The 13,202-nt window shown below is 54.1% G+C and overlaps 1 protein-coding gene across 18 annotated transcripts in view; it reads left to right on the forward strand.

Moving 5' to 3' along the window:
* The window catches only part of AHDC1 (AT-hook DNA binding motif containing 1), a 64,054-nt gene extending 56,886 nt beyond the window's left edge, over positions 1-7,168 (forward strand). For all 18 annotated transcript variants that reach the window (XM_070597007.1, XM_070597004.1, XM_070596995.1 and 15 more), the window contains one exon: positions 6,738-7,168. The gene's annotated coding sequence lies outside the window, so the exon portion shown is untranslated. The remainder of the gene's footprint in view (positions 1-6,737) is intronic.
* Positions 7,169-13,202: the final 6,034 nt, after the last annotated feature.

Genomic DNA, 13,202 nt, shown 5'->3' on the forward strand with positions numbered 1-13,202 from the left:
GCAAGATTTGGACACGTGGAGACTGGGGGAAGGGCATTCCAGGCAGAGGGAACTGTGGGCAAGGGCAGGTCACACCCCAGTATGAATTAGAAGAGGAAGGCTCAGAGGAGCCAGAGTGGGAAAGGCAGGACCTGACTGGTCTGAGAGCTGAGCTGCTGGGGCAGAGAGGGAAGGGGGCGGGGCGGCATGGGGCTTTGGGCCTGGGCAGACATCTTGTCTAGTCCCTTAGATGGAAAGCAGAGCCAGACAGCCTGGCTCCACATCAGGCCCCCATGGCTGAAGATCGGCCCCACCAGACCCTGGGGACAGGGTGGGAGGGTAGGAAGGACCCTCCAAGGTGTTTCGGAATCTCGAGTCCCCTTCTCCTCCCTGTTACCCCTCTGGCCTGGACCTGAGGCCAAGAGAAATGTCACAGGTCCTCCGAGGTTATACCAGCTGGGACCTGACCAGAGCAGGAAGCAGTTTCCAAGGCCACCATCCAGCCAAGGTCATCAGGCATGCCCAGACCTGGGCCAGGCCCCGGCTGCCCTGGGCTTTGTCTCTCCGTGTCTTGAAACCTCAAGAGGTCACTTGATCTTGCCTCTGGCTCTAAGCAAGAGGCCCTCACGTCAGGGGTTAGCCAGTCTCGCCCTGCCTCTTCTGGGATTCTCTTCCCACTCTCTGAGGCTGTCCTCCCTCCGGTCCTATCTCTTGCCTCTCCTGCAGCCATTTTCAGGCCAGGCCTGCCTTTTCTGAGCCCTCATTTCCTGGAAATATAATCTCTCCGTGAACATGCCCTCTCACGCTCCTTCTCTCCTGTCTTCCACAACCCTGTGGACCCGGAAGAACCCAGAGGAGGGTGCACCCTACTGAAATGGGAGGGTGGTGGCTAGAAACATGCCTGTGGGCGCGGACAGGCCTCTGTGCAGAGCTCAGTTCCATCCCTTACCAGCTATGTGACCTGGTGAGTCATATCACCTTGCTGTGTCTCTTGTAAGAATTAAATGACATTCCCCATAAAGCACTTAGCCCAGTCTCTAGCACATAGTAAGCATGTAATGGGTGGTTGGTAAATGGGTGGATAAATACCTCTCCACGCTCTGAATTCTGGGGCCTCTAACCCACTCTGAGTCCCACACCTCTCACCCTTTCCTCTTTGCTCGGGACTCCGTAGCCAGCCTTCCTTCACCTGCTCTCCCTGCTTCCCTCCTAGGAAGGATCTTATAGTCTAGTGTAGGTTTGGGGCCTTTGGCAGGAGGCTGTGAAATACCACCTAGTTCTTTGCCTTAGCAACTGGGCTAAGTCCTCCCTGGGGGGCCCAGAGACAAGGTAAGTCATAAGCCCTACCCCAAGGGACCTGAAGCCTGAAGGACAACAGGACCCAGACTCCTAAATGACCCAGGTCAGCTAGAAACCCTGTCCACAGTTATCTGCGCCAATCCTCTTGGTGCAGATAATCTGAAAATGATTTCTTTGTGTCTTTGTAATACGTCATGATTTTCCCCCGGCAGATTTGCCATCTTTGTCATCATAACTTTTGCTGCCATCGTCCCCATTGTTTGTGCTGGAAGGCAAGGAGAAGTAGGTTAATTCTGTGTTCAATGCACATGAACGAGCCACCTGCCCTGGGCCAGGCATGGCATCTGGTGCTGAGGGTACCACTTAACGAGACAAGCAGTTTCCTGTCCTCATGGAGTTTGCAGCCTGTAACCGGTGTACATTAAAAGCCTCCACGTGGGCATCACTCCAGGGGAGGAACTGAAATGCTCTTACCAGATATGCCAGGGACCACCCTCTGGAACCATGAGCAGGGCAGGCAGCAAGAGCTTCCTGGAGGCAGGAAATGGGTCTTGAACAAATTGGAGGCTTCAGAAGCTATAGCCCAAGCTCAGCTACCAGGACGGCCAGGTCTCTGCCCCATACCTATGCCCCCTCCCTGAGTCCCTTCCCCTGACTGTGGCCACCAAAGTGCTCGTTCTTCAGCATTTTGGGATGCATGGTGTCTGCAGTCCCCTAAGTATTTACTGGATTAATTGATTGAAATACATCTGCTCCTGTGGCTCCATCACTTAACGCCTTTTGATTGCATCCTCCCCTCTCTGCCCTCCTTGCCTACAAAATCAAGGCCCAACTTCCTAGCCTGATATTTGGGTATTCAAGGCTTCTTTTTCAGCACTGACCTCCTTCTCACACACCCTCCATTTCCAGCCCTAGACTGTGGAATCAGGAATCCAGAGGGAGCTTTCCAGGGGCCCTTTCCCCAGGGTGCCCTGAGCCTTTGGTCTAGCTGCTCCAGCCTGGGCGTCCTTTCCTACCCACCATCCATCTCCCAGCTGTCAGTTCCTATCTTTCAAGTCAGACATCGCCTCCTCCAAGAAGCGTTCTAGGATCCTTCCCAGGCGCAATTAATCTCCAGCCCTTTATGCATCCATGACAGCCCTTCCTGGGAATGTCCTCCTCACCACGCCATCGGCTCCTTTAAGCCGGTTACTCATCTCGGTGCACTGTCCCCATCTCCCACTCCAGTGTCTCATCGTGTCTGGGACATTTCAGGGGTCAGGGTTGTTTTTTCTGGAGTCAAAGAAGAGCATGTGAACTAGGGAGAATTGTGAGAGGAAGGGTTAAGTATTGGGGAATGGGGATGAGTTGATTTCTCTCACCCCTACTGTCATCAGATACGCTCCTAAAAGTGGGGCAGGGGAGGGGTGTATAAATAAACCCATTCAAACTCTCAGGGTTAACTGGGCTTTTGGAGTTCTCCAAGTATAACCCCTCCCAGTTTACAGAGACAGAGGGACTTGCCCAAAGACACAGCCACCCAGGCAGGGGAGCACAGATTGGTAGAGCCAGAAAGGGCCCTTGGGGATCACCTAGTTCCGCTATTCCTGCCCTTTCTTCAGCCTCCGCTTCAGTCGCACACCCAACACTTACCCATCGGTGACACCCGTCTTTATATAGGCATCTCCCATCAGGAGGGTGGAGAGTGTGTGGGTGTTGGGGGAGGGGGTGTATAGCCTCCTCCCAGGACAGGTGAGGCGTTTGAGGCTCTGAGAGGTGGGAGACACACACAACGTCACCCAAGTTTGGTGGGCGACCATGGATGTGAACCCCCTTTGGTCCCACTAGCATCACCCTCGATGCCCAGCAGTGGAGGAGGTCAGGGAAGATCGCTAAGGCAGAATGACTGGCAGAGCTGCGGTTTAAGGAACGCCTCTGGTCACTGGTGGACACAGATTTTGAAGAACTCTCCAGTGGGGAGGAGAGCACCCCCACACACGCACCCCTCACACACACAGCCTGCCTATCCCCACCTGGAAGCTTCATCTCCCAGTGAACCCCAGATCCACCCTACCTGAGAGTATCTCCATCTGTCGGGTATGGTCTGGGCCTCAGGGAAGAAGTGTTCTCTCCACATTAAAGGGACGTGCAGGCCTAACTTTGCCTGAAAGTGTTGGAGGGAGTGGATCAGCCTTTGGGCAGCTGTGGTTTGCATCTGACCCCTTGTCTTTGGTACAGTATCTCAGTGCCTGAAGAGCTCTCCCATTACCTGTTCAAATCCCCTTACTTTACAGAGAAACAAGCCCAGAGAGGGAAAGGATTGCCTTAGGTCACACAGCAAATAGGTCTCTCAGTTCTCATGCGCTCTCTTTGCCTTCTGCTCCACTGCCTTGTTTACCATTGAGACCCCCTTCTGGAGGGCAGAGGCTGGAGGTGGGGGTTAGACCTTAGCTCGTGACCTGGCAATTAATGGGTGTGAATACATGTTTGCTGGTTGCTTAAGTGAATGTATGAAAGTGCTCCTTTTTGGGAAGACATCTCTCTGTGGACCACCTGGTATACGTGATCTGCAGCACTTTGAATCCCTGCTCAGCTACCCCTCGGTGCCCGCAGTGCCAGCCCCACTGACAGGCAGAGTCCACTTAATGCCCTGGCACCTCAGACAGTAAAACTGCTGGAGCTCAAGGACTCGGTGGAACATGGCTCTGCAGTCGCTCATTATGGAGTCACTAAAAGGTTAAGTCTCACGAACAATAGCTGGTGTCCTGGGGCGCCAGGCACATGCTGGCATTGGGGATACAGAGGTACCATGCACAGGTCTCTGCCCTGGAGGAGCGTGGAAAGGAATGACAAGTACACTGGTAGCTATGGTAACAGGGTGGTCTAAGGAGGTGTGCAAGACCTGAGCTGGACCTTGACACGCTGATTGGACTTAAACCAGTCATCGCTCTGTCATGCAGTCAGCACGCATTCTTGACCCAAGCATGTGCTGGGCACCGTGCTCAGCAGTGAGTTGAAGAGCCACAGTCTCTCCTGCCAAGGCTGGATTAGGTGCTCCCTGAACCCCGCGGGGCTTACTGTGGCACAGCCCCCTCCTCCCTACGTGGTCATTGCCTGGTTTGGGGTCTGCTTTGCTTCCCTCTCTGTTCTGTGAGCCCCTTAAGGGCAGGGACCAGATCTGTCTTGGTCTCTGCTTTGTCTCCAGTGCCCAGCACTGGGCTGCCTGGCGGGTCAGCATTGGTTCTGTTTTGTGGAGGGTTGAACTTAGTAAGGTCAGGGTTCTACAGGGCCCCAGCATTCTCCCTTCTCCCTGGCTCAGGAACCTCTGGTTTTGATTCTCTCCCCATCCCCCACCCTCCCCCCATCCCCCAGATTCTGGCCAAGTCATGAAAGCTGGGGAGGGCAGTGGGAGGAGGAAGGTGAGACAGCGATGGCTTAGCAGAGGGTGAGAAATCCTCCCTGCTGCCTGGCCGCCGGCACCACGGGAATGGTTCTGGCAGGAGCTGCCTGCTGGGCTGAGATCACCATGGAGACCTGGCTTGGAGAGGGTCACTGGCAGTGGCTAAGGGCTGGAGGGGGTGGGGGGTGACAGGGATTTGTGCAGAGACTCCCAGCCTGCCCTGGGGCCCTTAGGGGGGAGCAGGGGAGGCTGGGGTTCGGTACAATCAGCTTGCTAAGTGGTTTGGGGCAGCCTGTCCTAAATTTCCCCCTCACTTGCCACCCCAACTCACTATACCTGTCACCCCAACAGAGGTTGCTAAGCTTGCAGTTTCCTCTCTTCAACTGCAATAAAGCTGTCCTACAGATAGATGCCCCCAGCCCTCCAGCTGAACCTGTCCCCCCAGATACAGTAGTCCTGCCTCCTAATGGATACCCTGCTTGTCGCTACAACTGTTCTCTTCATCACCCTAACTGGAGAACTGACATCCATCCCAGCAGCACCCCCTGCCCCAAGAGCTGCTTTTCTACCAAGCGCCCCACTTGTAACACAGCTGTCACCCGTAACAAGCACACCTCTTACCCCTACGGCTAATATTCCATCCTCCCCTCACCTGCAGGAGACCTGACAGCTTAACAAAGATGCAACTCCAGCCCACCCCCTCGTGTCTCTGCTTGCCACCTGGGCTGCAACACCGGGATAGGGTGCTGCCCCTGCCTTGCAGGAGCCCACCTGGTTCCCCTGGCTCTTGAGGGAGTCCTGGCAAGTCCAGCCGCAGGACAAAAGTCTTCCCCGGGGCTGACTGCCCAGCAGACAGCAGCCAAGGCTGAGCAGAATTTAAATGTGGCCCTGTTGGGAAGAGAAGCCAAGAAAGAGGACAAGGGAGGAAAGGCTTTCATTTCTGTGGCTGCCTGGTTGCTGCGGGGGTGGGGGAGGACTTGCTGAGCAGTCTTAGGAGGCGGTTGGTTTCAGGGCTCTAAGAAGAGGACAGACCTCAGAAAGGTCCAGGCTAATGAGTGGAGGTCTTAAGAATGACCAAGCCCATCTCTGTCCCTCTGGGCACCTTCCTGCTCACCCCAGCAAAGATGGGGGTCTGCATAGGGGAGTCAGGGCCCTGCAAAAACAGTTCAGACTGTCTGGGAAAGGGGGTACTTCAGACCTCCAGTGTCTGGTGATTGTCGGGCCTGAGGACGTGGGAGTTTCTGGGCTTCAGGAAGGCAGGGGGTGCGGCAAAACACAGATGGTATTGTGTTGGGCAATTTCTTTATTCCTTTATTCAGACAGACTTCCTCATCCCCTCACCTCTCTAAGGAACAGAATGGCATTGGTGGGGACTGGGGGGAGGGTTGGAGTTAGAAGAAATTAAAGCAGTGGCTCACACCTGTGCTGCGCTGAGGTCCTGTCTTCCCCATTACGTCATTTGTTTCTCAGAACAGCCGAGGTTGGAGGGATTTCTAAACTCATTACATGAGGAAGCCTAGGCTTGGAGAGCCTAGCTGGTCTAGGCCCCAGGAAAATGATAGCGGCTGGTAACTAGTGTCATTTATTATTCATTTATGTTCCAGGCCTAATATGCCTTAAACCACTGAATCCTCCCAACAAACCTATGGGATAGTTCTGTTATCTCCGTTTTACAGATGAGTAAACTGAGGCTCAGAGAGAGGCACTGGCTTGCCCAAGGTCATAGAGCTTTTAAATGGTGGTGCCAGCATTTTAACTCAGTTGTGTCTGACTCGAGAGCCCAAGTTCTTAACAAATTGCACTGCCTGAAACCCTGACTTCTCGCCCTGTGCATTCTTTACCTCTCACTGTGGGCCTTGGACACACACCTATTTTACATATGGGGAACCTGAGCTCAGAGCAGGCCAGAGTCTCATGGGGGGCTGTTTGGAGTTTTCTGGGAGAAGGAACAATGCCGTTAGCTTCTCCCAGAATCCTGTTAGGGACTGGGCGGGGGTCCCGTGCTTAGCCTCCCTGTTCTTAGAGCTCAGTGTCTGTGCCTGTTGCTGACTTCTGCCTCCTCTCTTGTGTTTCTTTGCAGCTTTCAGAAAACCAACGCCAAGACCCCTCCCAGCGTCCACATCATCCTCTGGCAGGAGCGCCTGCCCCTCTTCCTCCCCTGCCCCACACCCCCTGCGACCCCATTTCCCCCCACCCCTTCCCTGCCCATCTCCTCCACGCAGAAGCCGAAGGTGAGCCCTTTCTGCACAAAACCAGCAATTGTAAATACTTTTTAAAAATGTACAAAACTTAAAAACAAAACACAGTTTTAGAAAAAGACAAAAAAAAGAGAGAGAGCGAGAGAGCGAGCGTGTGCAAGAGGTTGCGAGCGGGGCCCCAAGGTGTCCAGAGCCCCTGCAAGTATGCACTGAGAAATTTATCTACAGGTCGTTTGACAAAAATGAACAATATCCTATTTATTGTATATACTGTTTTATTATAAATCGTGGATTGTATATTGCATTCTGTAAACCTGCTGTGGTCCCGTGGTGTGCAAATTCGCATGGTGGGGGGAGGGGGAAGAACCTCTTGCGGGAGCTTTTTTTTTTTCTTTCTTATTTTTCACTCTTGGGTTTTCTCTTCTGTTGTTGTTGTTGTTTTCTGTTGGCAGGACACACCCAAAGATCCAAGTTTGTATTAAAAAGAAATGAAAAAAAAGCAAAAAAAAAAAAACAAAACAAAAAAACCTCGTGTCTTGTGAAAGGGGGTGAGTGAGGGTGGATGGAATGGAAGGGGCGCGGCTGAGTTTTGTCACCAGCCACTGGTTCCCCACAGGAGCTGAAATACCCACGTGTCCTGTGCCTCTGAGTTCTCTCTTCTGCCTGAGGTCTGAGTCACCTTTGCATCTGGGCTCCCCCACTTATACCCCAGGCCCTGGGTGTTCTCTGCCTCTGGGTTCCCCAGTCTGCCCCATAGGGCTTCCTGGCCCCTGGCATTCCTGTCCCACGTCCAGGGATGCTGCCTTAACGGGTCTTTGTTTTGCCTTAGGTTCTGGGTCTCCCTTGATTCTGAGACCTCTCTTCTGTCCCCAGTCCCAGGTCTCCCAGCCCCTGGATCACACCTTCTTTCAAAGCGCCTGGATGCCTGCTTCCAGGAGCCTTATATTCCCCCAAGTCGTAGGTTCCCTTTCCCTGAGGACCCCCATTATGAATCAGGTCTTGGGCCTCCCCTGCTGCTAGATCCCCTCATTCCATCCTAGGGCCCAGGTCCCTGACTCGCCCCTTCATTTGTCCTGTCTCCCCAGCCTTTGGGCCCCACGGTTCTACTCTGGTTCACAGACACCTGTCTTTGAGATACTCATTCCATCCTAAGGCCCAAGACCCTTGTGGGCCAGCCCCCTTCCCCACAAGGACTGGAGTACCCCGTTTGTGTGTTTCCCATTTGCCCCAGGGCCTGCCTGGGTCTCCTCTGTCCCCAGGCCCCCCATTTTGCCCCAACACACCTGCATCTACCTATGCAAACTGCCAGTAACTCCAATATATCTGCCTCCCCCTTTCTTTCCACCCTGAACCCCAATTGCCAGGTTTGTGTTTCCTCCCAGCTTTTGTAAGCCTTAGAAAAAGAAAACTCCTCATCCTGTGCCTAACTCTGGTGGACCTGGAAGTGCTGAGCTGCTTCCCACTCCCTGACCGTGGGAAGTTCTTGGCTGCCCTTGACCGACTGATGCCCACTTTGGGCTGCCGGGTCTTTAGCAAGCAGCTTTTCCCATAGACCCATTTTATCTTGAAGCTCTGCCAAATGGAGCTGCTCGGTGTCCCTCCCTCCTGAAGCTCAGGAAGACCCCAAGAGACAGCTCCCTGCCGCCTGCCCTTCCTGACCCAAGCAGCAAGGCCAGCCTTGGGAGAGTCAGAGGAACTCTCCATCTGAGGGAGAGAGAGACCCCCCGCTTCTGGGCACCCCTGTCTGAAAGAGGAGGCCGGAGGATTCAGGCAGGGGCAGGTAACAGACCCTATAACTGCAGCCTCTGCTGGATGTGCGGGTTCATCCACCCAGGCCCCCTCCACGCAGCCCGAAGACTCAGATGAAGACAATCCCTGCCCTCCTGCATGGTGAGGGCGAAGGCTTTAACACTGCATTCAAGCTACAGTCCAGCAGGTGCTGCAAGTGGGGGCAGGGAGCAGTACCACTCGGCTGGCGTTTCCCAGAGGAGAAAACATTTAAAGAGCCAAGGCTAGGGTGCTAGGCAGAAAAATGAGGTGGTTCCCAGAGGAGGAAAGAACTTGTGCAAAGGCCTGGAGATGTACAAGAGGGCGGCAGGGGTGGAAGCCACACATAGCGAGGTCTGTTTGGAGCAGACACTGTGTGTATTTTTGGAGAGGGGAGAGGGCTTTGGCAAGGTCACTCGGGGGCAGGGTGGAGGCTGGTTGGAGAGGGTGGGTGGCATGAAGGAACCGGTGGAGGAGGCCAAGAGAAGCTTGTTTGCAGCCCTAAGAATCGCCTGCAGGGAGAAAATGAGTATGTTCAGCGGCCTCCAAGGAAGCGGAAGAGACTTGGGGAGGCTGTCCAGGTGGGACAGGCTGGGCAGACAGGGGGCCCGGAGAGGGGGCTGAGGGCTCAGTAGGGGTGGGGTGCAGGGGAGGTCTCCATGACCGAGGGGGCAGTGGGGGGATTATTCAGTGGAAGAGATTAGGGCTCTACACAAGAAGGGGCTGGAGGTGGGGAGGAAGGGCCGAGAAGGGTTGTGCGCCCAGGAATTGGGTTGGGGGGGAGCCTATGAAGGAAATGGCAGTTTAAGGTGATTATAGCCCAGCCAGGGGGCTCATTAACTTGAAGAGGGCTTTGTAAAAGGAGGGATGGGGATTCACTGCAAAGAGGGGCACAGGCAGAGGGATGAGGACCCAGAGAAGGCCTTGTGGTTTCCAGGATGGGAGGGAGGCATGGTGAGGAGGACTGGAGCTCCTTGAAAGGTAAAGGAATGGCTCTTGGAGAGAATGGGAGCTCAAGGACGGGAGGGTCTCAGCCTAGGGTTCCGTGGCTGAGTAAGGGGGGAGGAGGGCCAAGGTGTATTTTGGAGAGAGGACTCAGGGGAGCTGTGCCAGAGCTAAGGGCCTACCCTTTGGGCTGGACGGTTCTCTGGGTTCTGGGGCCTCTAGGGGAAGGGCAGCAGAGGCTCTGCTCAGGTGGGTGGGGCAGGGATGGGGGTCATCCTATTTTGATCTGTTCTTCTCGGTAATTGGGGCCTTACCACAGCCACAGTCCCACACCTAATCCCAGAACGCTTCAAGGCAGTGTGGCTCCTAGATATGTGGGTTTTGCCACCATTTATTAAACACTTCCCTGAGGTATTTATTCCTCAAAACAGTCCTTGAGGTAGAGAAAGATATTCGCCACATTTACAGATGAGAAGACAAGTTCAGAGTCGCGGAGTAAGTGACTTGTCCAACATGACTTGGGAAGTGGCAGGAGTAGGTTGGCCCAGAGTCTGACTCTGAGCCCTGCTTGTTCACAATAACTTAAAGGGAAAAAAATCCTGCTTGTAAAATCATCCAAAAATTAGTCCATTCTATAGTAAATTTTTAAAATAATGGTAATAAGAATAGGAAATAATTATATAACTGTTCTAAACACTTTACATATATATGTATAAACACATTCTGCGTCCACAACAATCCTGTGAGGCTTTATTGTTACAATTATGCCCGTTTTACAGAAAACTCAAGTGCAGAGAGGTAATTTACAAAGTCCATTCAATGAGTAAATAGTGACACCAGGGTTCAAACCCAAGCAATCTCATTCAGGAGTCTGCTTCATTGTACTGTTAAAAGTGAAAACCCACACTACCCTCATTGCTAGTAATCTCCATTCAAGAATGTCGAGTCTGGGCCAGCCCGGTGGTGCAGCGGATAAGTGCACATGTTCCGCTTCGGCGGCCCGGCCCGGGGTTCACCAGTTCGGATCCCGGGTGCGGACATGGCACCACTTGGCAAGCCATGCTGCAGCAGGCGTCCCACATATGAAGTAGAGGAAGATGGGCATGGATATTAGTTCAGGGCCAGTCTTCCTCAGCAAAAAGAGGATTGGCAGCAGATGTTAGCTCAGGGTTAATCTTCCTAAAAAAAATTTTCGAGTCCATTCATCTAGATCAGTGATTCTCAACCCAGAGATTCTGACTTTATTGGTCTGGGCGGGACCTGGGCATGGGGATTTTTAGAAGCCCCCGGTGGTTCTAATGAGCAGCCAAAGTTGAGAACCTCTAATCTAGCTATTGTGCTGCGTGTTTGTATACAAGCAGTCACCTGTGTGCACACACCTATACTTAATGTGTTGTCCTCGGTGTGCGTAAGGTGCCTTCTTGTATGTACAGTGTGGTAGCCATTAGTGACTGTAAATTACTATGGGTTCTCTCAGTGACTGTTAGAGACACTGTGTGAACACGTTCATTCCACAAATATTTCTTAAGCACCTACAAAATTCCAGGCAGTGTCCTAGCCACCTGGGGATATGACAATGACAAGACAGATGGGGTCCCTGCCTTTGAATGTATAGTCTGATGGAACTGACAAATTTGGTCTCATGTCTTTCCCTGTGGGTGGCAGGGGTTTGGAACCCCTTAGGGGTTGCCGAGGGGTGAATGGCTGGCTAGACAAGCTTAGGAAGGTGAGACTTGCTGGTTGGCTGTGTGTGTGGTGGATCCTCTGGCCCTATGTCCAGATGTGGGGTTTTTTTGTGGGTTTTTATTTTTTGAGGAAGATCAACCTTGAGCTAACATCTGCCAATCCTCCTCTTTTTGCTGAGGAAGACTGGCCCTGAGCTAACATCCGTGCCCATCTTCCTCTACTTTATGTGTGGGACGCCTACCACAGCATGGCTTGCCACCAGGCCAGCCCCCAGATGTGTTTGAGAGAGGGAGACCCAGGGCATGTTTCTGGGTTTGAATGAGTGGGCTTGACTGTGTGGCATGGGTGTAAAGCTGTGCATGATTTGGGCCTGTGAAAATGTGGACAACGGTGGGAGGGGAGGGCTGTGTGTAAGGTAGGCATCAGCCCAGAACATCACACATGTGGTTGTGTGTGCACACTCACACACACACAGCCAGCTGCTGCAAGGAGGGGGCTGGGTTCCAGTCCCAGGGCTGGGAGAACTCTACTTTGGGTATGTGGAGGAGGCACAGCTGGGGCTGGAAATTCTGGAGTGGGAGGAAGGGAGGGAGAGGGGGAGGGAGGCTGGGGAGCCACATCCTTGATCTCTGGTCTGTTTCAGCAGTTCCGGACTTGGTGCTCTGGGTCTCTGTGTGACTCTGGGTCTCCCTCTCTGTAATGTCCAGATCTTGGCATCCCTGTTTCTCTCTTCTGGGCCTTGGGCTCTGAGGCTGATCACATGACTCTGGGTCACCACCTCTCCAAGCTACTTGGCTGTGTACCCCTCCAAGTCTCTGTCTCTGCCTCCATGTCTGCCTCTGTCTCCGTGTCCTTCCTTGTCCTTGCCAGGTGGGAGGAGGGGGCCCAGTGCTCAGGGAGCAGGTGTCGGCTCACTCAGGCAGCAGGGAGTGAAGCTGAGGAGGGCACAGAGCCAGCAGCCCCTGGACACACAGCCACACTCCAGGAACATACTCAGGGCGCTCACAGGAACACACATGACATACATGGAGAGATAAGTTCTCAGGGACATTCATAGGGACATACACACAGGTACACAATTCAACACACAGCTGTGCCTGGAAACACAAGGATGCCAGACACGAAGAGTCACACACAAATACCAAGGGATCATACACACACACTGACAAATACTAATCCAGGCACACACACATACACAGTCACAGGCACACCCAGGGCATTCTTCCAAAGGAAAACCCAGGGCTTTGGGCACCAACAGACACAAACTTACACACACCTTCAGGCACATACATACACACAAGCACAAAGATAGCAGACACAATCACACACTGGAACATAGATACACAAAGGCACAGGTACATTCAGTTACACCGTGGCAATCACACTCAGAGCCACATACATTCAGGAATAAGGAGGCCAATGAGCATAGGCAAATATCCTCAAGGACAACCAGAGACAGAGGCACAACAGGCACACTGAGGGACACGCCCAGGCACAGGCAGAACATCCTCAGGCACACACACACCCCTTGGGGCTCACTCTGGAGCACCTGGGGACACGCCCATAGGCGGCGGGACCGGGGGGACAGGGCGGCCCCAGCGCACCCGGAGCCCGCGGTTTGCCCCCAGGCGCCCCGAGCGTGCGTGCGTGCCTGCCAGCCGGAGCGCGCCGCCACCTGTGGGAGGAGAGGTGCGCGCTGCGCCCGGGGCTGCCCAGTTGGCGCGGCGCGGGGGGGGGGGGGGGGGGCGGTTGCCATGGCGCGCCGAGCGCGGCCGCATACTAATGGGGTGGCCACGGGCAATGCCCCCCTGCTGGCCGGGCTCCCTCCTCCCACTCCTTCCTCCAGCTCCTCCGAAGTCCCCCCGGGCCGCGCACCCCACTGTGAGGGCCTGCGCCCCTGCCTGGGGCCTGGAGGGCGGTCGGGAGGCCCGGGGCCGCGGGGCCTCGCC

This window comes from Equus przewalskii, chromosome 2 (genome assembly GCF_037783145.1).
Source record: "Equus przewalskii isolate Varuska chromosome 2, EquPr2, whole genome shotgun sequence".
In the NCBI taxonomy this organism is placed as follows: domain Eukaryota; kingdom Metazoa; phylum Chordata; class Mammalia; order Perissodactyla; family Equidae; genus Equus; species Equus przewalskii.